Here is a 19,523-nt window from a genome sequence, read left to right as displayed (position 1 = left end):
AGTCTGTTTATCCTTATATCTTTTCTAATTAAAATAAATAGAGGGCAGTGCATAGGAGGATACTTGTATTTATTTATTTATTTTGAAAAACAACTTCTTGGGTTGCTTATGGAATCTAAGAGTTAAGAAGCATGAAAAATTTAACCCCCGTCCAACTGCTGTTTTGTATTCTATTTCAGCCTCTTCTGGTAAACTTTATATGTCTACCAAAGAAACCCTGGGAATTATGTCACATTTTTCTGGGAACCCATATGGCAGCTTGGGGATTTCTCCATATTGCTGTCACTCCACCGACTTCTAAGTTGCTTCCTTCAGTGATCTTGGTTGCATATCTTTACTCCCATTTCATAGTTCTTGAATTTTTCAAGATGATATTAGATGGATAAAGAAGTTGCGGTGTATATATATATATATATATATATATATATATACATATATATATATATACACACACACACACACACACACACACACACACACACACACACACACACTGGAATATTATCTAGCCATGAGGAAAAAGGAAATCCTGCCATTTGCAAAAGGTGGATAAACCTTGAGGGCATTATGCTAAGTGAAATTAGTCAGACAGAGAAAGACAAATATTGTTTGATATCGCTTATAGATGGAATCCAAAAAAGCTGAACTCATAAAAAAAGTAGAAGAATGGTGGTTACAAGAGTCTGGCGGTTGGGGGAATTGGGTTATGCTGTTTAAGGGTATAAACTTGGAACTAATAATTCCTGGAGATCTAATGCATAGCATAGTGATTAAACACAATGATACAGTGTTATAAACTTCAAAGTTGCTAAGGACTAGATTTTAATTTTTCCCACCAGAAAAAAGAGATGATAATTGTATGACATGATATAGGTGCTGGCTAATGTTATGGTGGCAATCATATTGCAATATACATCTTAGCAAATCAACACATTGTACACGTTAGACATACACAATGTTATATGTCAAGTATATCTCAAAAATAAATTTTTTAAACAGGTGATTTTAGAATGCTGAAAATAGCCTGTAGTGTGCACCTCGGGGATATTCCCAGAGTCTTCTCATTTGTTTAGCCATGGTGATCATGAGCCCTCTGTCCTGAAGCTTCCTCTTGGTCCAGGCTCTTTACTCATTTCCTCATCTCCATGAAAATGGAAGCATTAAGCTGAGGAGGCATCATGCTAAATACTGCTATGGATGAAGAATTAAGCATCATGATATAAATATTTCTCCACAGTGAAGAACTAGTCTTAAATTTAACCCCCACTCAACTCAGAAATATATTCTTTCTTCTGAAGGGGATAGAGTATAAAATACTCCTGCCATCACCAGTATGTACATTTAACAAAAACACAGCTGGCCAAGAACATGGAGTCTGCCTGCTTATTGTACAGAGAGCAGCCAATTCTGTGAGGTGAGCTGCAGTGCTGTGCAAATGGGGAACCACCTCAACAGGCTAAATGCTGGGTGACAAACATTTTACAGAGCCAAAAGGAGACAAATCTTAGGTATATAGTTAATAAAGGTTTGGCATTTAAAGTGAATATGAACAAACTCAAGGAAAAACGATAAGAATGGGTCATCCCAGTGCATACAAATTGAGGACAAGAACAGTTGAGGATGTGCAGGAGTGAATTAGCAGCACTAATTCTCTGGACACAGCATATGAAGTCACATCAGGCACAAACAAAGACAGTTACCTTTGCCACATATGGCTAAGTATTTTTGCCAGTTGCTCAGCATTGAATGGATGTGCCTAATTATGTATTTGCCAAGATTCAGTTGCAGAATCTGCTTCATCTAGCTTAAACAGAAAAGGTCTTATTATAGGCTATTTTTTTGGCTGACAGTTTTTGGAAGTACCAGGAAATCAAACTTTGTGACACATAGCCAGGACTTACTTGTGTCCAAACCTAGCACATTTTGATTTTAACAGAAATAATTTGATCCACTGCACACCCCTAGACACTCAAAAAGCCAGGGACCAAATACCAGACAGCCAGCATTTATGCCAAGGACCCTACAGAGAAAGCAACAACCTCCACAACAAACATGGCTAAGAGAGCTGAGAGCACAGTCTGTCTTCACTACAACTTTCAAGTCTTCTTTGGAAGTGGATGCTGCTGTTTGGCCTTATCTTGTAGCAAGACATCCTGGGAAATATCACTCTTCGAGTCTACCTGGGGAACGTGTGATTCATAATAAAGAGAAAGACCAAAATGAGGTTTTGGGCAGGCACATTTAACAGATGGTGACTATAATATAATTTCTCATTTGTTGCATATGATTATGCCTAACCTAGTGTTGGAACAAAATATACACTGTTTTTATCCTAGATAACAAAGCTTTCTTTCTTAATTTAAATGTAATCTTCATGAAGTCTGATGTTCTTTGCATATATGATGTAGGTAAGTGGGCTTGATATACATAACCTTAATTTTGCCTTCAAATTCAGCCACATTGACTGGTAAAAACAAAATAAACAATACCTGTCAGAGAAGGTACAGTTAACAAGGCTATATCTATCTAGATGAGGTAATTTTCACAGTAGCCGAATTTCATCTTATGAAATTTCAAAAGGAGGACTTTAAAAGCTACTGTGTTGGGAATATAACCAGTTTTCTTAATGTAGGTGCTGACTTCCTTAACAATTTTCTTGTATTTTTTCTGCCTGTGGGGTGGCTCCATGGAATACATCTTGTCAGCACCAACAATTAGTTGTTTTACACCCAATGTGTAAGCCAGAAGGGCATGATCACAAGTCTGTCCATTCTTGGAGATATCTGCTTCAGATTCACCAACGCTAGTAGCAACCATCAGGGCAGCACAGTCAGCTTGAGATGTCCCTGTATCTACTTTTTTTAAGGGTCTTTGTGTCCTGTAGCATCACTGATGGTCAAATAATACTTGCTGGTTTTGAATTTCCACAGGGAGATATTAATGGTGATACCAGTGACACACCATTGAACTGGTGATACTCAATTCGGCTTTCAGTTTAGGCAAGACCCAGGCATACTTGAAGGAACCCTTTCCCATCTCAGCAGGCTCATTCTCAAATTTGTCGGTGGTTCTTTTGTCGATTCCACCACATTTGTAGATCAGATGGCCAATAACGGTAGATTTGCCTGAATCTACATGTCCAATGACAGCAATGTCGATACAAATGTTTTCCTTTCCCATTGTGACTTAGATTTAGCAGTGGTTTGCATGATACTTGTGTTCTGGCAGCAAACTCATTGTAAAAAAGTTTACCATACATTTAAAGGAAAATTAAGACCAATCTTTCACAAATTCTTCCAAAAATAGAGCAGGAGTGAATACTTCCCAACTTACTTGTGAGACCAGTATTACACTGATAGCAAAAGCAGACAAAGACATCACAGGAAAATAAAATTACAAGCCAATATTCCATGTGAAAATGGGTACAAAAATCATCAATAAAATGCTAATGATTTGAATATAGCAACATATAAAAAATGATTATGCACCATAACCAAGTGGGCTTTACTCCAGGAATGCAAGATTGATTTAACATCTAAAAATCAATCAACATATTATGTCATATGAACAGAATAAAGAAGTAAATCACATGATTGTCTCAACAAATATAGAAAGGCATTTGACAAATCCCAGCAAAATTTCATGAAAGCAATGCTCAACAAAATGGAAATTGAAGGGACCTCTCTTGACTTGATAAAGGGCGTCTATAGAAAACCCGCAACTGTCATCAAACTTAATGATGAAAGACTAAATGCCTTTCATTAGGATCAGTAACAATATAAGTATATCTGCTGTTGCCACTTTTCATTAACACTGTGCTGAATGTTTTATCCAGGGTGTTTAGAGGTGAGGAGGAGTAGGCATCCAGATTGGAGAGTATGAAGTAAAATTATCTCTATTTAATGACATGATATTATATATATAGAAAATCCTCAAGAATCCACATCATGACTTATTGTATAAAATACATTACATCAGCAAGATAGTGGCATACAAGATCAACAGAAAAATATAATAGGACTTCTATATAATAACAAAGAATGATGCAAAAGTGAAATTAAGGAAACAATACCACTTATAATAGCATTAATAAAATATATACTTAAGAATAATTAACAAAATGAGTAGATGATTACACACTGAAAATTTAAAAACACTGAGAAATTAAAGAAGATCTAAATAAATGGAAAGACATTCCACGCTCATAGATCAGAAGACTTAATATTGTTATTATATTAATATTATTATATATAACATATATAATATATATAGCATATACTATTATATTAATATTAACTTAATATTGTTAAGTTAGTAGTACTTTCCAAATTAATTTAGAGATTCAATCAGATCTTCATCAAAATCTCTGTTGGGTTTCTTATACAGAAATGGACGAGCTGATCCTAAAATGTATATGGAAATTCAAGGGACCATGAATAGCCAAAACACTCTTGAATAAGAACACAGTTGGAGGGCATACATTTCCCAATTTAAAAACATACTATAGGGGGCCGGCCCTGTGACTGAGCGGTTGAGTTCGTGCACTCCACTGCGGGCGGCCCAGTGTTTTGTTGGTTTGAGTCCTGGGCACAGACATGGCACTGCTCATTGGGCCACGCTGGGGCGGCATCTCACATGCCATGGCTAGAAGGACCCACAAGGAAGAATATACAACTATGTACTGGGGGGCTTTGGGGAGAAAAAGTAAAAAATAAAAAAAATTTTTAAAAATTAAAAAACAAACATACTATACACCTACTGTAAGTAAACAAGATAGTAGAGTTCTGACATAAGGATAAACATATAAATCAATGGGATCAATGGGATATAATTGAGATTCCAGAGATAAACCCTTACACTTATAGTCAATTGGTTTTCGACTACAGTACCAAGATAATTCAATGGAGAAAAATAGTCTTTTCCAAATATAGTTTTGGGACAAGTGGATATATACATGAAAAAGAATTCAGATTGACCTCTACATCACATCATATAAAATAATTAACTCAAATTGGATCAATAACCTAAGTATAAGAGCTCAAACTATAAAACTCTTAAACGAAAACATAGGTGTTAATCTTCTTGACTGTAGATTTGATGACTGTTTCTTAGATATATTAGAAGCACTTTCATTTGTGACAAAAGAAAAAACTAGATAAAAATGGATTTCATCAAAATCAAAACTTTTGTACTGCAAAGGAAACCATTAATAAAATGAAAGTAATGCACAAATGGGAGAAAATATTTGCAAATCATGTATCTGATAAGGGACATGTGTCCAGAATATATAAAGAGTTCTACAATTCAATAAAAGAGACAAAGAACTTCATTAATAGATGGGCAAATGCCTTGAAGAAACATCTTTCCAAAGAAGATATACAAACAGGCAGTAAGCACATCAGAAGATGTTTAACATCACTGATTGTTTAGGGAAGTGCAAATCAAACCATATGCAATATACTTCACACCCACCAGGACTGCTTAAAAAAAAGACTGTGAAGTAATTGGAAACCACATATATATTACTGGTGGGATTGTAAAATTGCACAGTCACCTTGAAATGCAATTTTTTTTGTTTACAAAAAACTTCACAGATTTAATATATACCATTTGATGAATTCAGACATAAGCATACATATGTGAGATTATAACCAAAACCATGATAATAACATGTTCATAACCTCCAAATATTTGCTTGTGTTCCTTTGTGCTTTTTTATAGTAAGAATACTTAAAATAGGAGTTATCTTCTTAAAAAATTTTCTTTTAGAATTGTCATTGAGATTTATTAAAATTAAGTGACTGCCAAATGTGTTCCTTTCCTGACTTGTTTGTAACCATGCGACTTGTCCTGGGAGCAAAGGCAAGCTTCAAGGGAATGACTCTGGCCTCTGTGGGCAGGAATCAGAGGGCCTTGTGTGCCTTCTTCCCTGGGCACTGGTTGTGACAGGAACAGGTCAGTGAACAAGGGGCTCTCTCTGGGCATTCCAACTTCCCAGCCACCTCTGCAGACATTCGGGTGGGCTGAGCCACTAACGGCAAATGTTGGCCACTGCTGGCAGCAGGGGGTATGGCCACTGTCTCATCCATCCTTTTCCTTCTACCTGCATGTGGGCTAGATCTACTATTTGTAAGAATCCACAGCAAAGTTTATATGGGACTCACACATTTGAATTAAAAATGCCAAACAGGAAGAAGGTATTTCCATGGATTTTCAAAAGTTTGAAAATATTTTGAAGCCCTTCGGGACACTTTCCTCAGCCTGTAGGAAAAAAGATCAAGTCCTATTTGTAAAACACATTCAAGGTGAGCCCTCTGGAATGGACACACTAAAAATTTCCCAATGCCCAATTATTTCAAGATACTTTATTTTTAAAACAGGTCACCACACTAAGCTTTTGGCTCCTTCTGCCAAGGTACAAGCTACAAACGCTTGCTTGGCAGCTGAGGGGCACTCTTTAGTAGCATGTTTGAAAAGTGAATAAAAATCCATATAAAACAAATATTCAAATAGTTTCCATAGGAACACAGATAAGTGTGACCCCCATCTCCTAGTCTTCTGTATTGCTGCATTTGTGCCAACCCTACCGACAAAAACATTTCAAAACTACCAGGAATCAAGTTCAGTGGTCCCCCCAACCCCTAATTCAAGGTAACCTCGCAGTTAACGGCTCCAAGAACGGTATCTACACGTTAATGGTGGCCGAAGCACAGGCTGCTGGGTGCCGCTTCTCCCAAGCACAGGACACAGGCAGAGTGCTGACGTCCTGCTCCTGCACTTCATGTGGGAAGTCGAGCCATGTTGGCCCCAACATCACATAGTAGATAGCTGGCCTCTGGAATCCGTTGAAAGTACAAGCAGCAGCAACAGTATAAGCACCCATGTTTTCAAAAAGCGTCCAATCGCCCACCTGCATCTCGGGCAAGTTACAGCGCTCAACAATGCAATCAAGGCTGTCACAGGTCGGTCCCCATATACTGGACGAATATACTTATCTGGTTTGGATCTCTTTTGCAGAAGAGGCTTCACATGTGCATGATCATAAAGGATGCAATGAAATGATCCGTATACTCCATCATTCACGTAATACACAAAGGTTTGTTCACTCGACTCATCATCATCAGCTCCTGTTTGTTCCTTTAATATGAGTTTTTTCGCAATGATATTAACTGCGAGCCTGAAAGCTGATGCAACATGGTATCCGCCTGGCTCAGCTATGACTCTCACTCCAGAGTCTGACGCAAAATACTTGTCTGGTGCTGGGTTGATTACACTGCTGACCTCTTCAAATTTAAGCCTTACATCCTCAGATCCAGGAAAGCCACCACCAATGTCAAGCTGATATACGCTGAAACAAATTTCAGCCCCCATATCAAAGACACAGCGGGCATCAGAGATGGCCTGCACAAAGGTCTCCGGGTCAGTGCAGCCACTTCCCACATGGGAGCTGACACCAATGACGTCAATATTTAGCTCTTTAGCCCATTCCAAAAGAAGCCTGATGGTTTTGTGCCCTGGCAACTTTCATCAACTCGACCTCACTATCAAAAGTCATCGTTTGGACTCCGTTATTGGCAGCATACCTAACCTGGGACACTTGTTTACAAGGATTTGCGCAGATAATTCTCTCTAGAGGCACCCTGAGACTCAGCATCAGTTGTATTTCAGTCTTGCTGGCACAGTCAAACCCTGTCCCGACGTCAGCCAGGGTCTTCACGATGGTTCTGCTATCATTGCATTTGACTGCATTGAAGGGGGTGACCCGAGGAAGAGCTTTTAACCACCTCAGGTGTTTCTTAATCATGCAATATTTGTCCTCTGTGACTATTTCACTCATCGTAATGTCTTCCAAGTCCATCCGTGCTGTCACAAATGGCAGGATTTTCTTCTTTTTTTTAAGCATGAATAGTATTCCGCGCCAGGTATAGAACACATTTTTTAAATCCGTTTGTCTGTCGATGAACGTTTGGGTTGTTTCCATATCTTGGTTATTCTGAATAAGTCTGAAATAAACATGGGAGTGTAGGTATCTCTTCGAGATCCTGATTTCAAATCTTCTGGGTGTATACTGCAAAAGTGGGATTGATTGGTCATTGGCAATTCTATTTGTAATTTTTTGAGGAAGCTCCATACTGTTTTCCCAGCAGTTGTACCACTTTACATTCCCACCAACAGGGTGGAAGTGTTCCAACCTCTCCAAAACTCCACCAATCAATGTTGGTGAGGTGTGGAAAAATTACAGTACAGTGTGACCATTGCTCGAATGGTTAAACAATTACTGTATGACCCAGAAATTCCACTCCATGCTTTATACTTAGATGAATGGAAAACTTATTGTATTTTAACTGATGAATGGATAAACAAAATATTGTATATTCATGTAATAGAATTGTATTCAACCATGAAAAAGAATGGAGTTCTTAAACATGCCATAACACGGATGAACCAGAGAAAACATTATGCTAAGTGACAGAAGTCAGTCACAAATGGCCTCATAGTTCATTTATATAAAATGTTCAGAAAAGGCAAAAATGTACACACACAATAGATGAGTTGGTTTCAGGGTCTGACAGATGGTCTTGGGAGGATGGGGAGTGGGGGAGTGGTAGGATGGGGAGTGGCTGGTAATGGGTATGAGGTTTCTTTTTCAGGGAATGAAAATGTCTTAAAATTAGTGATGATTGCACAGCTCTGTGAATATTATAAAAATCACTATATTGTACACATTAAAATGGTGGATTTTATGGCATGTCAATGATCTCAATAATTCTCTTATTAAAAATATGCATTAGGCAGTATGGATGTTGTAAATGAAACACGTGGAGCGTAGCCAAGCCACATGAGCAGAATATGCCCAAGACTGTTATAAATACCTGCCTTGTAAACCAATGGGATTTGTATGACATTTACTACGGTCAAACTTGATAAAAACTGAAGGGTGCACTACTTTTTCTTTTATTTTACAAAATAAAGAGTAAAGTCTCCGTATTGTATGAAATTAATGTTTATGAGTTCAGTATTACAAAGTTCTAGAGTTACGAAATTCAAGACTCAAACATATTTTTGGGGCAACTCTGCTCCTAATAGGATTGATAGCTAGTGGCCTAGTAGGCAGAAAGCTTTCATATTCTACAAGCAGAAAAATTGAGGTACTGATGAAAATATTAAAGTTTTAAGTATTACAAAGTGAATGTAAGTTGGGTAAATATTAAAATTTTAAAAAAAGAAACACCTCTGCATCAAGAACAGGTGATAAAGGCAAATAATTAGCCAACAAATGACAAAAATATATTTCATGTACCATACTAATGTACATAGATGGATATGAAACACATTGTCCTAATCTTCAAAAAGTTGTTAACGTAACATTGTAAATGTGTTTAATTGATTTAATGGCTATATGAAAGAGTATAAACCATAAAAAAATTAAAACATACATCTAATTGCAATTATTCTTATCAGAGAAGAGAACTATGAAATGTGGTCCAGTTAATAGAATATAAATACTGTTATGGACGGAGAGCTGAGATTTTAATCTGACTGTATTTACTCCAGGTTTCTTTCAGATCTTTAGATTCATTATCTGCATAATGAAGATGACTGAAATATTTAAGAAAGCATTCAGTACATTTAGTTCCTTTTTCCTTGGTGTCTTTGTGGTAACAGAACACAAACTTGAAGGAATTATAACTCAATTGAAGGATGGCAATTTTTATCTTGCGCGATGCTCAAATCGAAAAGGATGGATTATGTAATATCTTTCAAACTTAAGCTCATAATCAAGATTATTGGCAAAAGTTAAATGGGAAAAATACATCTATTTCTAAGTTGAGCTGTCATCACTTTTGACTGTACGATTAATAAGAAATACTGTACCTGATTGTCTAAATTTTAGGAAAAATAACATAATTTAGGTATGGCTTCTGGCTTAAGATTTGACTGTTAAGCACAACTTTTTTTCATGTCCCATGTGGACTGTTTTTAATTGTCAAAAGGAAATTTATTTGGATGGATTTATGAGTTTAAGGTAGAAGTTTACCTGGTTTTGGAATAACTGGGAAATGACTGCTTCATACTTTAAAAAATTGCATCTTTCAGGAGGGCCTGCCTGTTATAGATGAAGAATATATTTGACTCTTTGAATACAATGAACTAGAACCTTCAGGAAGGAAACGCTTTTGTATGATATACTTCAAGTACTTATAGCAAACCCCAGTTATTGATGTTGCAAATTGGTTCTTAAAGTGTCTCTTCACTTTTTCAAATTGATGAAGCACTCAAGCCCCAGGTTCTTGAAAATTATTTGAAGGAAAACTCAGCTCTCATCTATTCTGTCTGCAGGATGAATTAAGGCAATGTTTCCTTTGTGTCATGATTGAAAATCCTATTCGTAGGCTTGTGCTATTATGTCCTTGTGAGAGGACATCATAGAAGAGATTTAGGAATTCCTTTGACTTAGTTTTCAAGGGTAACTTCTACAAAAGTACTTTGGAAAATTATAATGTATAATATCTCTTTGCTTACTTCGAATGAAGTGAATAGATTATGTGGATTATTATGTCTTTATCTCCATCTACATCCAGTGATGGAGCTCGTTTCTCCATTTCTAGCTAGGAAGACAAAACATTCCACAAAGCTTGACATATGAATGCCTAGGCTCTCAGTTGTGCCTTATTTTCCACATTATTTTCTTGACCAGCTATTGGCAAGCAACTCGACACACATGATGATTGGCATCAAATGAGCAAAGTAAACAAAGAGTAAGAATTAAATATATCAAAACTTGTAATATAAACTTATCTTACTTTAGCTGAATTTTCATGGAGATATGTAATTTATCTGAAAATTTAAATAGCAAAAGGTAAAAGATAACCTAGAGAAAATACCACTCATTTAGTTTTTAACAGGGAAGACGAAGTCACAAAATTCATATTAATGATGAATTTTACCTTCAATATTGAGAGGACACTCTAAGCAATTTTTATGTAAATTTATATTCCATCTCCCTTTTCTTGGCTCAATTCTTGCCACTTGACTTCTGTCTAATTCGCCACTCTCCTTTCCTTACTCTTTTATTTCTCTGCAATTCCATTTCCCTTTAATTTCCTCTTCTAGTCAGCTAACATCTTCTATTATCCTTCACATTCATTCAATGGCCCCTTTAATTGCCATTCATTATATAAGCCTGTCAGGAAGTTGAGGAAACTAGTAATTTTTACAACCTAAAAAAGCCTTTGGACTTACTGCGTTACACCTGAGATAAATTGTCTCTGGTTATATGAATGAATACAACTTGTCTCTCTTGTTGAAAGTACATCTCTTAAAAATAAATTAATATTACCTTGGTACAAGCTAACCTTTTGAAAATGAACTATTTTCCCATCTATTGTGAAATTTAGAATATGTAAATAAAATCTAGTATATGAATAGAGGATATATATTTGTGCATACATGTATATGATGAATATTTTGTATACACATTTTTGTGGGTGTATAAACACAGTGTTCACAACACGGTAGGATCTCTTTCCACATAATATTCAAATATATTACTTAGTATGTTCACTGTTAGTTCCCTACCTCTATATTGTCAACTGTCTAGAAAGATGAGAAATCTTTATGAATAACAGATAAAAAGGTGGAATTCCTCAAAAGAAATATGTGTATTATTCATTGAGAATGAGAGCATGATTATTGGACCAATCTGATGTTTAATTCATCACATACTTTTGTTCACAAATGAAAGAAAAATAACTTATAAGGAGCTGTAAATACAAATTATATTGATTAAGAAGAAAGCAATATAAAGTACGTTGGTTCTTTGCCAGATGTGTACATCAGAATCAACTGAACACTTAAAGCCAAATGAGGCCCTCTCCTCTGCACTAAACGTAATCCTATTGACTCTGTCTCAGATGTTTTTCAAGCATCGCGTTTGACGAGACTTTATCAGGGAATTTGTTGCATCTCACTAGTCAATTACCGTTGACTTTTAGGATCATCAGGAACTCAAACATGGAACACCAAGATTTCTCCTTCTACTCCCCACAAACCTTACAGACTTTTCTAGAAAAGAAGCCAATTGATACCTGCCGTACCTAATATCACTGCTGTTATGAACAAATACAAATTCGATGTGGAAAAAAACTATATAAGATGGGGAAATATATAACTTCAGACATTACTATTTAAACAAGTTTAGAAAATAGACATTTGTTTTCCACCTTTTATTTTTTGCTATCAGTATATATAGATGCAGATACTCAAATGAATATTATGATATTTTATCTGCAGTGGTCATAAATCCTTTAGCTGCTAGAGCACAAACAATGATCAACTCGGAATTGACAGTGACTCTAACCAGCTGGTATGGCTTTTTTGGTGCAGTATAGGTTAATCACCAATCCTGAATACAAGGATAATACCTGTCTTCAGAAGCACTGAAAATTACTTTTTTTAATATTCTTAAATTCAAATTGAAATTACAGGTAAAACGATAACCTTGCAAATAATCTCTAGCATTATTATTACTTGAAGATTATGCACGACTATAAAGAACTAAGAATCCCACTAAGAAAACAGTGTCATCTATTCTGCTGTCAACACCTTTAACTGCTGTTGTATGGAAAAGCTAAGAAACTAACAACACAACTTTTAAAAATTTCAGAAATGATTTGAAGCTCAATGAAATCATCACCCTACGAGTTTTCTCCTATTGCGTATTTTGACCCTTTCTTCTTCAGTACATACGTCTTCTCTTCTGACTTTTGAGAATATGCATTTTGGTCCACTTCTCACTTGCCCCCTGAAGGTTTAATAATCTGACGTAAGGTCATGTATCTTTATTGTCATGTAGGAACCTACATTAGCCTCCCCCCGGTAAATGACTGTTAGCTCTGTGTAGAGCATAAACGGTTCAAAGTTCAGCTTTGAACATGAATATGCTGGCTGGGTCTAAGGTATCCTGGCCTGGTATCACACACGTTTCACAGAGCGTAGCCACTTTTATGGTTTAGGCGACAGTAAATGCATAAATAAAAATATAAATAAAATGTATTTTATGACTGATACTACTTTTCAAAATACATAATTTTTCTATTTAAATAGTTTAAAATTTGACCTCTGGTCAGAATACAAATATATATTAAATATATAGAAGGATATACTTTTTTTTCACAATTCTAACATTCACTTCCTTCAATCACATAATTTTCACCAAACACATCTAACATTGATAATGGAAAAGTAAAATAATAAGATTTTTGGGCTGGCTTGATGGTATAGCGATTAAATTTGCACACTCCATTTCAGCAGCCCAGGGTTCACAGCTTCAGATCCCGGGTGTGGGCCTACACACTGCTCATCAAGCCACACTGTGGCAGAGTCCCACATACAAAATAGAGGAAGACTGGCACAGATGTTAGCTCAGTGACAATCTTCCTCAAGCAAAAAGAGGAAGGTTGGCAACATATGTTAGCTCAGGACCAGTCTTCCTCACCACGAGAAGAAAAAAAAGATTTTTGAAGTATTGAAAACTTTATAGACTTTCATGTAAAATTATCTGGATAAAGGTCCCTCAGGAGCCTTGAAGAACCACCTTTATAATCTATATTCATTAAAACACTCAATAATTAAGACATTTTGTTAAAATTTGCAAATATTTCATAAATTTTAAAGCCACTCTTCTGCTTAATTGAATCTTCTTTAGCTAATTTTTCCAACACATTATCGTAACTTATATATGAGTCCTTTTCTCATGCACACAATCTTTTCATATTGAGGACACATCACAAAATATTAAAAATTACTCAATAAAGATATATACATATGTATTCAAAATATGTTCTCAATAATGAAAAGTTCTAAATACAGTTTAGATACATAAGATTTACTTTTATAGGTATAATTTTGCTGGTTGTTGGCTATTATTAAAGATCAAATATATGGCATGAATTTTTGAAAATAAAAGAGACATCCTTTCTAATACTGTTTTATAGTTGCTAAATGTGAGTAAATCGTCCTTTGATTTTACTGAAAAGTGAGGAAACAGGAACTCAATACACTTGGAGAAACATCTATATCTCTGTGTCAATGTATCTATCCAATTTTGTATTTGAATTTTGGCTTTGTTATTATTTTTGTGACCTGTGGCAAATTTTCAGGCCTCTGGGAGTTGTGAGATCTTCAAATAGTCAATAAGAGCATCTTAATTGTATGATAATGGAGATTGCATGAATAATTTATAAATAGCTAAGTACAGTGAATGGAGCCCTGTAAGTACTCATTAGAATTAGCTATTTTAATATTATTATAATTATTGACATATTTCGAGCTTAGATGTTTTATCTTATTATTGACTGATTTAAATAAACTTAAAGACATATATATCAATTCTTTCATTATTTCAGCATTGTAAGTTGTGAGTATGAATTTGGCATTATATTCAGTTTTATTAGCTTTAAGATATATGTAATAGTAAAACACCTCTGGAACACAGTTTCTGTTAAATCTGTTTCAAGGATGAAATGGAAAATATTGTTTTAATAATATGCTCCCCATAAAATCTTAAGAAAATAGGAAGACTATTTGTGAATAATGATTTTCAATAACAAAAATTATTTTTCCCAAAACACCAAGTATCGATTAATCATATATTACCTCGATTTCCTTAGAGGACTGTGTTTTTGTAGCATAAGCACGTCCTTTTCTTTGGAATACCTGGCATTTCATACCTGGAAATATTGCTATATATAATGCTCTCAACTCAAATTTTTCTAACTTTTCATTTCTCAAATCAATATTCATTTCCAATGATATTTAGATACAATCTCTTGATGGTAGAAACAATTCAAAAGTACAAAATCCGAGGTCAATTTTGTGTTTTAATTGATGATGTGGAAAATGTAATTATTATATCATCCAGAGTGAAATGCTGTGTGTTTAGCTCTATAATGTATAAGATTCATATGTTTATTTATAAATATGATATTATATAAGTGAACTTTGTTCACGAACATATATATTTTAAAACAATATACTGACTTTCTGTCATAAATCTGATGACAGATATAGCAATTTTCCCATAATAACTGAAACCATATTTGCATTCATGTAGACGCAAAGAGTTTTATGTACACTCAGGAAATTGTAAAGAAAAGGAGATAAGTTTTCAAGATAAACATATACTTACAGGCAGGGAAAAACTAAAAGAAGAACGCTTTCAGGGAGTAAAATACAACTAGGGAAATTCATTTTTCTGTTGTCCCTATCACCTATTCCTCTAATGTTATTTTAGAAATAGCTATCATAAATATGAATAAAAACTATATTCATGCTTTCTTTGGGAATTTATTTTACAATTGTTTTCTGCTCACAGCCCATATCCCTTATTTCTCCTGTTTCTTACCTGGTTCTGGCCCTTTTTTATTCCTTTCTCTGCATTTTAAAATGTGATTTATTGTATTATGAGGGCACAATTGTTCCTGTAGCAATACACCTCCAGTTTCATAAAGAAAATCACTTTAAAATGTAGCATATTATGTTGAAATTTTCTCTAAAGTTATTTTAAATAATATTTCTCCTAACATTTCATGTTATTGAAAGGATGTTGTTACTAAGACACTTTTCAGAGATGCAATTAAAGCTTTTAATCATTCTATAATACTTTGTCAACTGATGTAAAAATCTAATGCATAGGAATCAGGGAAAAAATAATCATATTCGACTTTATTTAGATATCGATCTAGTACTTTGTTGGTTTGCTAGGGCTGCCAAAACAGAATACCACAGAGTTGGTGGCTCAAAAGACAGAAATTTCTTTTTTCACAGTACCAGAGGTTAGAAGTCCAAGATCAAGGTGTCTACAGGTTTGGTTTCTTCTGAGGTCTCTCTCCTCGGCTGCCTTCTCTCTGTGTCCTCACATGTTCTGTGCGTGGCTGTGTCCTGATCTCCTCATCTCATAAGGACACCAGTCCTAGTGGATTATGGCCCACTCATATGACCTCATTTTACCGAAATACCACTTTAAAGGACCTATTTCAAAATAGAGTCACAGTCTGAGGTACAGAGTGTTAGGACATCAACATGTGACTTTTGGGGAGAAAAATTCAGCCTATAACACCATTTATAAATAGAAACAAATATTGTCCAAACTTTAGCTATTATGATATTAAATATATATTAATTATTTAAAACTATAAGTGTATCAGGTAGTGATAAACGTTTCTTAATAATAGTAATCATCTCTTGAGTACATAGTTTGTGTTTTGTTTCCTAATTTGTCACTGACTTCTATCAGTTTTTCAACATATGTAAAGTGTTCAGTAAATGATGGTTGAACGTATGGCTGAGTGGTAGAATGCACACGTGAATGAATGAATAAAGCATCACATGAACTAACAAATGAAAAAGAAATGGTATTAATTTAAGTGTTATTACAATAAACATACTGATAAGTGTGCTTATATGGATATTGATAAGTTTTCTAATAAATGTTAGGAGTATTTTAACCTTTCTACCAATAAAAACCTGCCTCAAGTCTCCTTCCTTCAGGAATCTCAGTCAGTTCTGCTCCAGTTATTCTATTCTCACTGCACTACTCAGCACTTATGATCGAACTTGAACCACGTTTGCTCACATTTGTTGCTATGCTACTTAAAGAAAATACTGAAATCTAGATGTGTATATGTTTTGTCTGTGCAAATTAATTTGTATGATCATCTAGGCCAGAGGCTGCACTTTTTATTTCCCCCATATAACACCTAAATAGCTTTTCTATACACAGTGGTAACCCAGTAAATTTTGTGCTAACTAATGCATCACCCATTCACGAGCCCCCAGTTGATATCTCTTGTTTTTTATTTTCTGCAAGTTGAAGTGTACATTTCAATTAGAGCTCCACTTACTGAAAAGACAGATTTGTCACGGAAACCAGGGTAAGCAATTTGTTATGTTGTTTTCATGAAGCCATAAAATAGGGTTTCAAACTCAAAGTGATATTTGGGGATTACTATGCCATATCCTGAAATTCATGAAATGCCATATATGTATGCATAATGGATGAGGTGTATTTCAAAAATAAAAATGATTGCAGTACACAGAGTTTGTAAATCAATTTGTGAAGCACTTCAGAATGAAAGGTACCATGCAATAAATATAAGTTGTGGAAGGATGCATATTTGTTGCATACAGACAATCTCCTCTGCCTAGGAGTTTTTTAACCTATAACAATCTCAAGACAAGTTTTAAAACTTTCTTTCTTTGATGTAATTTGAACACGTTTTTTGATAGAAAATGATATTTGATATGACAGACACTGATTTCCTGACTTTTGTTTCTGATTTCCCCTCACACAACCACGGTTTGACTGAACTAGTTTCCTTGTCTCCATTCTTATCACGTGCTGCTCCTCATTTCCTGAACTGTAATTCAGATCTCTACGGTTTGACCTCACCTCAACAGGGAGTTTTTATTATCCCTGTTTTACACATTAAAAAAGGTAAATAAAATTATTAATAGATATATTTTTATACATACATATGTATACATACTATATATGCATATGTACACACACACACATATATCAAAATCTAGAAATTAAAGGTAACTTCTTATGTTTAGAATTTACTGTTTATATTTAAAAGTACAAACATTCCTCAGCAAGGATTTCTCTGGAAATTAGTTGTGAAATGTATTTGTAAAGAGGAATTGAGTGTTATAATGTGCAGTGTTTCAAACATCATAAATAGAGCTAACTCAGTAAAATGTTCCATTGGAGAGTTTAGAGATTACTAACAAAATACATGTGTCTAAAATAGCATAGAGTACAGTTATGATACTCTAGCAGATACACAGATATCTTTATATTTTTGATTGAAAATGACCAAATATACAAAAAAATAAAAATGAAAATGAGACAGGGGCCGGCCCTGTGGTCTAGTGGTTAATTTGGGGAAACTTTGCTTTCACAGCCCACGTTTGTGGGTTCAGATTCCAGCTGCAGACCTATACCACTTGTTGGCAGCAACACATGTGTAAAGTAGAGGAAGATTGGCACAGATGTTAGCTCAGGACCAATCATTTTTAGCAAATAAATAAATAAATAAAACATGGCAGCGCTCTCTCGGAGGCGATTGTCCAATCTCCGTAAAGAAAAAAAAAACACTCATATACACATCACTTTGATAATCCATTTTTAAAATCTTACAGAAATTTTGCCTGAACCATATATAAATCATAAGAATGTTCATCATAAAGTATATGAGTAATAATCAGCAAATAATGAAAAATTGTCAAAACCACACCTAACAATTTAAAAATGATTTCCAAATATTATCCAGTGTCCAGTGAATACTTGAATGCCCTCAATTATCCCCAAAATATATTTTTACCTTTTTTGGCTACAAAGGCCATGATTATCTATTTAGTAGTAATAGAAGGAAAGTCCTTCAATCTCACACAGTGTACCTACAAACTATCTACAGCTAACATCATAATTATGAGAAACTAAGTACTTTTCACCTAAGATCTGGAATTAGGCAAAGAGGTCCTCTCTCACCACTCCTGTACCACATCATAATGTAAATCCTAGCTGGTACAATAAAGCATAAATAAATAAGTGGGGTACTGAATGGAAAGGAATAAAATAAAATCTGTCCTTATTTGAAAATGACATGATCGTCTACATTGAAAATGCCAGAGAATCTGCAAAAGAACAACGAACTTCTGAAACGCATAAGTGCGTTTAACTAGGTTATAGGATAAAAGGTCAGTATAAAGCATTCCACTGTATTCTTTTCTATTTTTGTGAGATTGTGGGACACTGCCACAGCATGGCTTGATGAGCTATGTGGAGGTCTGCACCAGGATCCGAACCTGTGAACCCCCGGCGGCCAAAGCAGAGTGTGCGAACTCGACCACTACACCACTGGGCCAGCCCCTTAACTGCATTCTTGTAAGTCATTAATAAACTACTGGAATCTGAAATTTAAAAAAAAAATACAATACCACCAAAAAAATCAAAGTTATTAATAATGAATTTGATGCAAGATCTGTATGTAGAAACTAAAAACGGTGCTGAAAGAAATAAACTACAAATAAGTAGAGAGCTGAGCCATGTTCATTGTAGGATGATTCAATATTTTTTTAATGTCAGTTTTCCCCAATTTTATGCTATCTTGTTCAAAATGCCACCAAGCCTTTTTGTAGATATGAACGGTTTGATTAACATTTGAATGCTAAACTATCATTCAATTGCTGGTCTAAACCCTGTTTCGTTATATGTATTATCTCTTTAAGTTCTAAACTATTTTTTTATGTACACGCTTAAGGTGGAAACTTACGTCATTAATCTTAGACATTCTTTCAAAGGAACAGTTTTAACTCCATCCAATGATTTTTATATATGTATGTACTTAAATATTATTTAGTTTTAAATATACCTTATTAATTTATTCTTTCACCTATGGATTGTATAATTTCAACATATTTGAAGTTTTCCCAGATATGCTTTTGTTATGCATTTA

General features: G+C 34.8%; 2 pseudogenes; both read right to left on the bottom strand.

The window, feature by feature from the left end:
- Positions 1–2,526: 2,526 nt before the first annotated feature.
- On the bottom strand, positions 2,527–3,180 carry LOC124244955 (elongation factor 1-alpha 1-like; annotated as a pseudogene).
- Positions 3,181–6,685: 3,505 nt separating this feature from the next.
- On the bottom strand, positions 6,686–7,858 carry LOC124244954 (ornithine decarboxylase-like; annotated as a pseudogene).
- Between the last annotated feature and the right edge of the window lie 11,665 nt (positions 7,859–19,523).

The sequence above is a fragment of the Equus quagga genome, chromosome 9 (genome assembly GCF_021613505.1).
Source record: "Equus quagga isolate Etosha38 chromosome 9, UCLA_HA_Equagga_1.0, whole genome shotgun sequence".
Lineage (NCBI taxonomy): Eukaryota > Metazoa > Chordata > Mammalia > Perissodactyla > Equidae > Equus > Equus quagga.
Note: the sequence above shows the minus strand (reverse complement) of the source record. Positions and strands in the feature narration are given on the sequence as shown.